Genomic DNA, 12,447 nt, shown 5'->3' with positions numbered 1-12,447 from the left:
CCCAGACTGGCCTCAAATGTAATCTGCCTGCCTCAGCTTCACAAGTGTTTGTTAAAGAGATTGTCAAGCCTGGACAGCCCATTACCATTAGAGAACGAAGGAATAATTTATTTTAAAAACATTCATTATTTGACCAATGCTAAAAATATGCAGAAATAAATGGTTATAAGATGATAGAATTGGCTACACAGGTGTATATCAAATGGTCAACAAATACATAATGCTCTTATATCATTCAGAAAATTGAAATATAATAAAAGCAATAATAAGCAAACCATTAAGACAGAACACTTGCAGAAAGTTCTTTAAAAAGGTGGTTGAGAATTTTACTGAAAATGTGAACACATTTTAAAGCCATTGGGAAAGATCAAGATGAATGGGGAAGCACAGGTAATTATAACACCTCTGCAATAGAAACCTCATTCTCATAGTTGACCATAGATTGAAAAGAAAAAAAAAAAAAAACGCTTTTTTTTTGGGGGGGGGAGGAAATATTTTATTTGGTTTGTATGTTCCAATCACAGACCCTCATGAAAGGAAGTTAGGACATGAACCTGGAGACAAGAACTAAAGCAGAGGCCATGGAGGAATGCTACTTACTGGTTTGAAACTTATTGCTTATTTGGCCTGCTTTTTTTTTTTTTATGAATTACACTTTATTCATTTTGTATCCCCCCATAAACCCCTCCCTCTTTCCCCCCCACCAGGCTCAACCTCCCTCCCCCTTCTTCACACATGCCTTTCCCCAAGTCCACTGATAGGGGAGGTCCTCCTCCCCTTCCTTCTGATCTTAGTCTATCAGATCACATCAGGAGTGGCTGCATTGTCATCTTCTGTGGCCTGGTAAGGCTGCTCCTCCCTCAGGGGGAGGTGATCAAAGAGATTATGTCAGAGGCAGTCCCTCTTCCCATTACTATGGAACCCACTTGGACACTAAACTGCCATGGGCTATATCTGTGCAGGGGTTCTAGGCCCTCTCCATGCCTGGTATTGGTTGGAGTATCAGTCTCTGGGAAGACCTCTGTGTTCAAATTTTCTGGTTCCCTTGCTCTCCTTGTGGAGTTCCTGTCCTCTCCAGATCTTACTACTTCCCACTTCTTACATAAAGATTCCATGCACTCTGCCTAATAGTTGGCCATAAGTCTCAGTGTCTGCTTTGATAGGCTGCAGGGCAGAGCCTTTCAGAGGCCCTCTGTGGCAGGTTCCTAGGTTGTTTCCTGTTGCACTGATGTAGCCCATGGCAGTTTAGTGTCCAACTGGGTTCCATAGTAATGGGAAGAGGGACTGTCTCTGACATAATCTGATTGTCCTGCTCTTTGATCACCTCCCCCTGAGGGAGGAGCAGCCTTACCAGGCCACAGAAGATGACAATGCAGACACTCCTGATGTGATCTGATAGACTAAGATCAGAAGGAAGGAGAAGAGGACCTCCCCTATCAGTGGACTTGGGGAGGAGCATGCGTGAAGAAGGGGGAGGGAGGGTGGGACCGGGAGGGGTGGAGGGAGGGGCTTGTGGAGGGATACAAAGTGAATAAACTGTAATTAATAAAAAAATAAAATAAAATAAAAAATACTTATGATGACTTATTCCTCCTGAATTCTTATAGCCAAAGACTCCCTCCCGACAGAGACCTGGCCTCTTTGTATACCTGTATGCTAGCAGCTCACTTCCTTGGTTCAGATGTATAAAATAGCATGCTGAGTTTCTGGGCTGCCGGTAGTACATCTTCATCAGAGTACAATTCACCTGACCCCAGATTTTCTTTGTCATTTCTGCATTCCCCATTGCCACAGTTAGGTCAACCCCTAAGCTATATACCTGTTGCAGCATCTTCTACTCTCTAAAAGAAAAATAAAATTCTCTATATGTTTACAAACACGTATGTGTATACATGTGTGTATATATGTATATGCATATACAAATGTATATCAATATGTGTGTATAGCAATTGTATATATATGTATATGTGTATGTATGTATGTATGTATGTGTGTATGTATGTATGTATGTATGTATGCATGTATGTGTGTGTTTCAGAAGAAAGTATTGAGGGAGGGAGGTAAATCGAATGAACAATCAAAACGTCAATAGAACTAATGGAGAAGGTAGTAGGAGTGGAATCAGATCTGATAAATGCTATCACAGTACTGAAAACAGTACTGAAAACTGTGGTCTTTATATTGGCTCTAAATATGCCACCTGTTATTTTCCTACTTTTATCCTTAAGTCTGTCCTTGGAGATGAATGGGATATAATAACCTATTATGCCAGCTTTAGAGCTTAAAGAATGTACGCGGTTCCTGGGTTCTCTTTTTGTCCAACTGAACAGATTGAATTGTTTGTCAGTATACAAAATATCTGAATTTATATTTGAAATAGAACAAAGTTATCTTTCTTTGCCTGTTGCTTCCTTCTCTTCAGTTCTGAGAAGACTTGTGAAGGGATGTGCCAACATATTCTAATTATGCAGCTTCTCTCAAGTGTGCTCTCCAGTTCAGATGTCAGCACAGGTGGTGAAACTTGAGTCAGGTGATAGACTGTCATTTGTACTTTCATTCTTAAAAATAGTAACACATACACACACATGCAAGAGATAGAGAGACAGAGGAGTATTGAGAATGCAAGACTTTAGTATAAGTACTATTTCATCATCTTGGACATATCACTGTCTTTCTATATCAACACAGGTGGTAAAGTGACAGAAAAAAAAATTAACAGGATTTCCCCATCTGAGTGAGATTCAAGGAGGACCTCCCTTTGGTCCTCCTTGTTATCTTCTTTGGGTCTGTGGATTTTAGAATGGTTAGCCTGTAATGAATGGCTAATGTCCCTTATAAGTGAGTACATACTGTGTGTGTCTTTCTAGGTTTGGGTTACTTCACTCAGGATGATCCTCCCTAGTTCTACCCATTTGCCTGCAAATTCCGTGATGTCCTTGTTTTTAATAGTTGAGTAGTATTCCATTATGTAAATGTACTACATTTTCTTTATCCACTCTTCAGTTGAGGGACTTTTAGGTTGTTTCCAGTTTCTGGCTATTTTGAAGAAAGCCGCTATAAAGATAATTGAGCAAGTGTCCCTGTGGTGTGGCGGAGCATCTACTGAGAAGGAGAGATTGTGGGGAGGGAAATGATGTGTGGAGAATGAGAAGGGGAGGGAGCTTGAAGAAAAAGGGAAACAAAGGGCAGAGGCATCCTTGAAATAAGCTGGAGACCTATCAAAGGGTAGGGTACAGGGAGGATATAGATGACTCTAGCTGAGCCTCCTAGCAGCGGGGATATGGAGACTGAGGAGGCCATCTTCTAGCCAGACAGGACTTATAGTGGTAGGAGGAAAACACCAATCCACCTACAAAACCCTTGACCCAAAATGTACCCTTCCTACAAGATGTGAAGAGATAAAGATAGAGACCAAGGGAATGTCCAGCCAAGTCCTGGCCCAACCGGAGACCCACCCCATGAGAGAGAGCCAACCCCTGACACCATTAAGGATGCTCTGTTATGGTTAGAGACAGGAATCTATCATAACCATCCTCTGAGAGGCCTCACCCAGAAGCTGGTTGAATCAGATGCTGGACTCAGCTAAGCATTAAGCTGAGCTCTGGGTGTCCTGTGGACAAGTGAGCACTAAGGATAGAAGGACCCAAGGGGACAAGAATGCCACAAGAAGGCCAACAGAGTCAACTAACTTAGACCCATGGGGGCTTAGAGAGATGGAAGCACCAACCAAAGAGCATGCATGGAATGGACTAGGACCCCTATACATATGTAACTGATGGGCAGTTTGGTCTTTGTGTGAGTTCCCTAGTAAGTTGAGCAGGTGATGTCTATGATGTGGACTCTGTTGCCTGCTTTTGATCACTCCTAACTAGGCTGCCTTGCCTGGCCTCAGTGGATGAGGATGAGCTCAGTCCTGGTAAGACTTGATGTTCTGGGGTGGGCTGGTGGGGGGCTCCCCTTTTCTGAGGAGAGGGTAAGGGGGTAGGTATGGGGAAAAGAGAATGGTAGGGAGGGGCCAGGAAGAGAAGAGAGAAGGACCTACCTACCATTGGAATGTAAAGTGAATATATACATTAAAAATATTTTTTTAAAACTTCAACAATTAACAGGAAAGTGTTAAAAGAGAAAAGGGAATATGTTCAGTACTGAATTGACCATTATTATATTAATAGATCATGTATGACTACACACATAGGACTCAAATAACACCACTGGATTCCAGTCCCTATGTTCTCTCTGCTTTTGTCTCTGTGAACATTGTGTTATGGTTAGATGGATGTCATTTTTTCCTAATCACATTTGTTCTCTTAGCTTCCCCAAGGAAAAAAAAATAAGCTTTCATTATTTACATTTTCTGTTGGGAGTTCAGGAAATTTGTCTTAGTTACACTGATAAAAAGTAGATGGTCATGTACATACAACAGGAAAGAACTGTCATGCCATGGGTGAACGTTACTGGAATTGACTACATTGCAATACTGGGTAGTAACTGATTGGGACTTCTGGTCTTTCAATCTAACACCTATGGTCATATTAAGTGATTAAAAACTTGGCTCATGTAGATATGACTGACTCTCTGAGAAGCATTTGTTTCTGGTGTTTTTGTTTGACTCACATACACTCCCACACTCAAGACCCTAATAGCTGAGGTCAATGGAGAGAGCTTGTCTCAAGTCTCATTGTAGACCCAAAGGAAAAGCCAAAATTGCTCTTAAAAAATTAGTTGGATAAACTCTTAACCTTTAGCAGTGGGGTGTTGGTTTTCCTGGCCAGGCTGCTGAACTCTGGTAACAGTAGACTCCTGGTCCCCAGGGAAGTGCTATGCGTAGCATGTCTAAAATGTGGCTTGGAGCTACAGTAACCCAAGTGGGGCCTTCTGTTTTCAGCAACGACCAGAAAATCTCTGATGGTCTTCTGCATTCCTTTGCTCTGTACTGGTCCCTCCTCCCCACTAAAGACCATGCAAGTGGTGCATGGAAATCGCCTGGTCTGCCTGCCAACATTCCAAGTGCTTCAGAGGAAATGTGGTCACTATGGGTGCCTAACTTTGCTTGGAAAGGTCATGGGCAAATATGGGCTATAAATATCCTGGCGTTACAGCTGGTCTGTTACCCCTTCCCAAAATACCCAGTACTCAGCCAGCTGTACTAAACCTCCACAGAGATAGCGTTCCTGGACTTACAATTCAAGCCAGATGCTTGGGGTATAAGAAAGGATGGGGAAGGGTGATGGGGGTCATGTGTAGAGAAAAACAGAGAACAGTTAATAACAGAACCCCCTTGTATTCTCAGAAATGATTGCTTCAGAAGCTAAAACACTCGCTTGCCCTAAATATAGAGGGCCTATCCACCTTGGCACAGATGAGCAACTTCAGACTGAGAATTCAGAGTGCATAATTTCTCTACAATATTCTCTCTTCTTAACTACCATTCCCTCTCGTGAAAAGCACTACAGAAGGGCCCAGCCCTCTCCCTACAAATACTCAGGCACATTCTCATCCTTTCCTGCTGCTGGCGCAGAGGGTGAAAGTCTCTCTTGGGTTGTGACACTAGCACTTGACATCCTTTAGTTCTACTGAGAAGGAAATACCCAAACATTAGCATAAGCTAACAGTCCCTCTCCTGCCCTCGAACTCGAGCTTCCTCTGTGATCACTGCTTGGCAATGGAAGGAAACTCCAGAATTTTATGGGAAGCAAGGGGAAGCAGCCAGATCTTGGTGCTAACATGCAACTGGCAACATGAAAACGACATCGTGCATGTATACATGAGTACCAAGTTTATCTCTCTAAACTGTTTGACTCCAACAGCTTTGGATATAGTGGTTGCCAGAGATGAGTAACTCCTAAATCTTTACAAAAAGGATCCAGGGCTGGCAAGATCACTCAGTGGGTAAGGGAACTTGCTGCCAAACCTGTGACCTGAGTTTGAACCCAGGGACTCAAATAACAGAAGGAAAGAACTGACTTATACAGGTTGTCCTCTGACAGCCATATGTACACAATAAACAAACAAGCATGTAAAAGAGACAAATGAAGTATCGTTAAGAAAGTTACCTAGTAAATTCAAACTAATTAGTTAGTACTGGGATGAGTCAAGAAAGCTGTTTGCTGGAGCAAGAGAAAGATATGTAGAGGCAGAAACAACCAGGTAATAAGAAATCCAAGACACCTCAAGCCCACTAATGTCACTGCACAGATTCTTCACACATGCCATCGGTCTGTAGGAGCAGTCCAGGCAGACCAGCTATTTGCCTCCATGATAATTTTTTTTGGTACAGTGCTATAATTTTTTTTCTTGTTGTGCCTATTTCTTTGGGAAAGGACAGAGAGCTGGGGTTGGGGGTAGGGGCTCACAATCCCTCTGGTCGGGAAGGAAGAAGTAAAAGTAAGCTTTACTTTAAAGAAGGATCACAAACACCATCCATTCATTCTTGCTAGAAACCGAGTCTAAAAAGGTAACAACTCAAGTTGCTCAGGGAGCTAACACGAGAAGGTACCATTCCATCCTGTATCCCATTCTTCCTGACAGCCTCCTTCGTAAAGTTTGTGAGCAGCAGTGGGTACTGTGGTATGATGAGGGATTAGACCATGCTGGCCAGTGACTGTGGCGCCAGCTCTGATGCTTGTTTTGGATGCATCACCCACATTCTCTGAGTGTATCTACATCTATTTAATAAAAATTCTTCTTCCCTCCTTAGGTTAAACTCTAATATGTGTAAAAATATCATGATAACAAAGATTTCCAGTGCTTTCTATGTCCTGGATTGGGTTCTTCCTGCTTTAGGTATTAAAATGCATATAATTTTTAGAGTATATCCATAAACAGCTAGAACTGCCAACATCAGTAAACAAAGGAAGCAATGGGCAGAGAGGGCTAAACAGTTGAGAAGAAGACTTGAACCTGGTGATCTGCTTTGGAGTCCATTTTAAATATTCTCTTGCCTTTTCTAGTTAGCACAGTGGCATTCAGAAGGATATTAAGGGATATTCCTTCAACTCCAGTAAGTGTATTCAGTATGCAGAAATTCAACAACAACAACAACAAAAATGCACAGGCTCAGATGTTTAATGTATATCTTTAATGTGAATCCCATCATTAGGTCGCCTCTTACCGACACCTGTATTCTCAGATTAGGCTATCTGAGTTGTTCTGGAGATCTGGCCTAGAATTTAGCAAAGCTTCTGTGAACCAAAGAAAATGCAACGTCCATAAGAATTCAGAAGCCTTTTTTGTATGTCCTAAGTAGTGAGAGATAAGAATTGTTCATAAATCCAGGTGTGGCAGATATACCCATAATCTCAGCAATCAAGAAGCCACAGCAGGAGGATTGAGGATAGTCAGGAGTACTTAATGAGCACAAAGCCAGCCTAGGTTACTTAGAAGACCTTGTTCAAAACAACCAACAAGCCAACAACGACGACAACAAATAAACGTGCGACAAGGTATAGATTAGACTTGCAGATAATAGCAGCTAAAATCACATTTGTCATGTAAAAATTAGTTTGGCTAGTCCCAAGCTGATCTTGCTAGGTCTGAGATTATTTCTTTTTAATCTCTACTCAGAAAAAATTTCAAATTTCTTTAATTTAAAGAAATCCTCCCAGAAAAGGGGATGTGGTCTCACAGAAGTCTGCTCTCTCGGACCCTATCTTAAAATACCACCCCAAATGTTTTAAAAGTTGGGACAGCACACTTATGAAAACGACCTCCATGGGGACACATCATCACCGTTCCTGTGGCTTCTAGCATGTTCTGTGAGAGGATACTTACTCTCTCCTGATAGACATGCCATTTTGTAAACTCAGTTAATCTTCAAAGCAGTTTTCATCTGAAGCTTCATGCCTGCATTGAAGCTTCATACCTGGTTTTCAGCCTAGTCCACAAAAACTCCTATGGAGATGTGTCTTGTGAAAGCTCATGGTGACCTTGTAAAGCCAGGCTGTAGTGAGTTGTCCAGGTTATACAGGGGAATACTGCCACCCTGAACAACGGAATGCCTTATGCCAGGTGACACGCAGGATAAATGATGCAGCTGGACTGCGCATTTAGGACAATCTAAAATTATACCTTTTTCTTTAAGCAAGGCACTCTGTAAGCTAAGTCTTGTCATGTCTGTCTTCTTACAAGATGAATTGGCAGTCATTAATTTGCCGTACTTTCATCCTTTAGAACATGTTGGATTCTGAGGAAACTTATGCTTGATATTATTAGATGAAAAAGGAGATGAGAGTGGGAAAATGGATAAAGAATAGAAGAGAAAGCCAATTCTTACTGAATGTCTGATACTGTGCTGCTGAGGCCAGCCCTTGTTATTAAGAAACAGGCCAAGCAAGGAGGATCTGCCTGTTGAGGCTGGAATGCCAAGGTTACAGTCTGTGTTTACCAATTACAATGGACACTGGCCATCAGTTCTCTTGTTGTTCTTGGTCTGCATCTAAGAAATGTGGAATACACATTTATTTGAAACACAAATGAGACATTCACCAAACAGACCAGCTGGTGGACCATAAAGTTTCAATAAATTGCAAAGTTTTGGGATCCCATGGGGTATGTTCTCTGAAGAGAGGCATTAAGCTAGAAATAAGTTGTTTTTTTTTAACTTTTTTTAAAAATCCCAGAATGCTTGGAAACAAAATATTTAAATTTTAGATGCACTTACACACATACACACACAATGAAAACTGCTTCTTTGGTTTGTCAGTACTAACAAGTATGCCCCAGCACCTCAGGACAAACACCTTTTCCCTAAAAATTTAGCCAGGGCAACTGCTGACCTGGTTTCTGGCTTTTTCAGTCTGAATTTGCAATGATGCATCTATAATCCTGCTGTAATGTGCTTGAGGGTCATTGGGGTATCAAGTAAGTCAGTAGTCTATGCCTGTGTTTTGTCCAGTAGTATTCCTTTGCATGGGTGTGTCAACTCATTCATCTCTTCACCAGATGAGTGAGATTTGGTTTACTTCCAGTGTTTGGTAATTATGAATAAAGTCAAGAGCACACTCATAACCAAAAATGTGCACCTATGTGCGGCTTTAACTTAATGAAAACCTGTGGTTTACTTCCCCAATATAGCCCTGTTTTTTGTTCTTATCAAAATGTCTGAAAATTAGTTCACTTCCCCATTTTCTGCACTTAACAGAGTTATCTTTTTTTTCCTTCTCTCCTTCCTTTTATATTCTAGTTTTCATTTTCATGTGATTTCAGCGTTTGAATAGAGAAGTTTGTCATATGTCCATGCATGTACGTGAAATGCATCAGTGCCTCATTGCTTATCCTGCTAGAAGTTCTCTCAGAATCCTGAATTTCTGGATAGTGTCTTCTGTAACTTCATTAGATCAATTATACATATGTCAATAAAACACTGTCTCAATCTTTGGATAACCTATTCTTTTTATTTTATAATCTTATTTTTTCCCATGAATTTTTATTTTTATAAACTTCAGAAACTATTATGTTCAGTTTTATTACATTTAATTTTATTTTTATAATTTATTGCTTTTTTACATACAGTATTGTAAATTGAACCCAGAGCCTTGTGCAGACTAGGCAAGCACTCATTTTTAAAATTTCTTCTAATTTATTGTCATTTTCATTGACTCTTCATAGCTGTCAAGTGTGCTCTTAAACTTGTTAAATTGCTTTTAATTTATAATCCCACAAATTTTAATTTTCAGCATTTTTTTCTGCATAATACTCATCTTTGTCCAGAAATACTGTTTCCAACTGTTGAGGTGAGTTCTCTATTTTTTGCAAAAGACCCTTTGCTACATCAATAGTGTTTGTAATAGTATTTGTTTTATATTTTGGAGTTGTTGCAATATTCAGTTATATTTTGGAGTTGTTGCAATATTCATGGTGATATTTAGTAGCTTCTCTTGATTATGTATTGAATAATAAACATTAATTAAGTAGGATAAGAATTTTACAAATGAAGAAACTGAGGCTAAATGAGAGTAGATAACCTCAATGTCAGACAGCTGAAGAATGATACAATAAAGTCAAATAAATTTCAGATGCCAATTTCTGTCCATTCTACTGTGCTGCCATTTAGCCTGAACACAGTAAAATGCTGGTGGACAGATGGCCAAAGACCTGGACTTCTAAAGTACTCAGCTGCTTCTAAAATACTCAGTTTTCCAGGAGAGATATCTCAGGAGATCCAAATATTAAGACGCAGCTTAATTAAAAACTACTGGGAACTCATTGCTATGTTTCGACAATACTGATCTATTGCAAAACCAGATAAGGTGATGAAGACTTAGTAGGTAACTGTCACTGTGTCCAGACTTGCGCATCTGGCCCAAGCAGCACAGAGCCAGGAGCAGGATCTGGCTTTCATGGTAACCTTTGGTGTAATTCACGAAGACCCTTACTTCACCCTAACTCTTCACTGGAAAAACATTTGCTTTTTCACTGAATAACCCTTCGCAGCTTACAAAATAAGCTCTGTGATTTGTTTCTTTCCTTCTTAGAGTGAATGAAATTCACAACCACGTTCTAATGCACAAGCCAAGGGTGTTCTGGATGGCAGCCAGTGTTGCAGCTCTGAAGGCTGGGGCAGGGGAATGGACTGGGACAGAGCCTGAGCTTTTTTGAGCTCCAGAGGCTCAGCTGTCTGCAGATCCCTCAAGGATCATGGAATTTGAGGAGAGGTTCCACACAGCCAATGGTCAGGCAGATTACCTGCACAACAGCTTAAGTAGAGAAGAGAAGCGGGGTTGGATTCATGGTGTCTCCAAAAAAACACAATCTGCCCTCACCAGAGTAAGACTGCCTTTCCAAGAGATAGCATCTTTGTGCCTCGAAGCAGATACAGGACCCCAGACTTCCTTCTTCAGTTGAAAGGTGGTCTGCAAAGAAGATTCCCTCCCTGTGGGGTGTTAAAGGTCTCAAGCATGACAGTTTTCTGCATCTGAATCCATAATATTGTTCCTTAGAAAATAATTCAAAATGAGAATCCACGTGAAAAGATGTTGCTGATGACAACCTGAGTTTATCAAATTAGAGTCCTGGAGCATCTCCTGAATGAAGTGTCACATGGCAATTAATAAAATTCTGCCCCATATTGAAACTATAGGAAAAAGGAAAAGAAAGGAGTGAAATTACCAAGGTTGTAACAGATGACTATTTCCCAGGAAATAAAGGTCATGAGCATTCATATTGAAAAGGTAGATTAAGCATCTAATGTGAGAAGAAATAAATGACCAAATGCAAGTAATTCTACAACATTTCAGGAATTAAGAGTGAAGAGGAAGCACAAAGCTTTCCAAGGTGCAGAGTAGGCAGGTAGAAAAGAACAAGACATAAACAGCCCTCAACCCTCAAATCTGGTAGCTCTGTGTGTGCTGGGGGTTGTCATGCTGCACAGAGGCATAGCTTCGATGAGTTTCGTAAGTTACAGGAAAGTGTTTCATAGAAATAGAACTTAGATGGGCTTGTGTCACAAGCCACCCCAGGAGTCAGAGGCAAACTGTTCTCTGTGTGTTCAAGGCCAGCCTGGTCTATATGGAGAGTCACAAGCCAATCAGTGATGCATAGCGGGACTCTGTCTCAAAAATAAAATAAAATTAAATTAAAAATAAGAATAAAAATAAAAAGGTGATAGTTACTTGTAATATAGATTAATGAATTTAAGGTTACATAATATAATAGGTGATGAAATTCATAAACAGATATCTAACACACTCTGTGGTGTAATAAATAAGTACAGGTAGGGGCTGAGGAGATGGCTCCCTTGCTCTGATCTGATTCTTCCCTCACAAGCAGAAGGAGCTGTACCCAGTTAAAAATGCCAGAGGTGGTGACACTGACCTGTCATCTTGATATTGGTAGCTGGGCATAGGCAAATCCTGGGTCTCACTGGCAAACCAGTTTAGCCAAATTGTTGAGCCCTGGACCAAAGGATGGACCATTTTCAAAGGAAGTTGATGATGTTCTTAAAGGAGACACCAGGGACTGGCCCCTGGCCTCTAGGTCCATGTGCGCACTCACAGCCACCATGCACACATGCACACACAGATGTAAACACACAAAATACACAAATAGAGGTTAGAAGCCATGGGCAATCTCCTGATCTACAGAAGTGACAAGAACATTTTTTTTTCTCCTATTTGTTGTTGCCTCTAGTTTCTGCTGCATGACTCGCCAAACCTTTGGACTGTAAAGTGGAAACATTTCTTTTGCATGGTAATGACATAGTTAGTGGCTGGGGAGCTCCTTGAATGCTTTTGGATAGAGGCTGTATGCCAGATGGTTAGAATGGTAGGTCTTTCAGTCCCCTTTCCCAACCTATGGGGAGGGTATTAGAAATAGAGGTGACTACATATGGGCAAGAATTTGCTTAACTATTCCTGTCTTGTAAATCCGCCACAACTCCCTGTAGGTGACAATGTCCACAATCTTCCAGGATGTGCCTGTATTTGCTCTGAGATGGTGGCATATCCTTTG

The sequence above is a fragment of the Psammomys obesus genome, unplaced genomic scaffold (genome assembly GCF_907164565.1).
Source record: "Psammomys obesus unplaced genomic scaffold, mPsaObe1.curated_primary_1811, whole genome shotgun sequence".
Classification (NCBI taxonomy): Eukaryota; Metazoa; Chordata; class Mammalia; order Rodentia; family Muridae; genus Psammomys; species Psammomys obesus.
Note: the sequence above shows the minus strand (reverse complement) of the source record.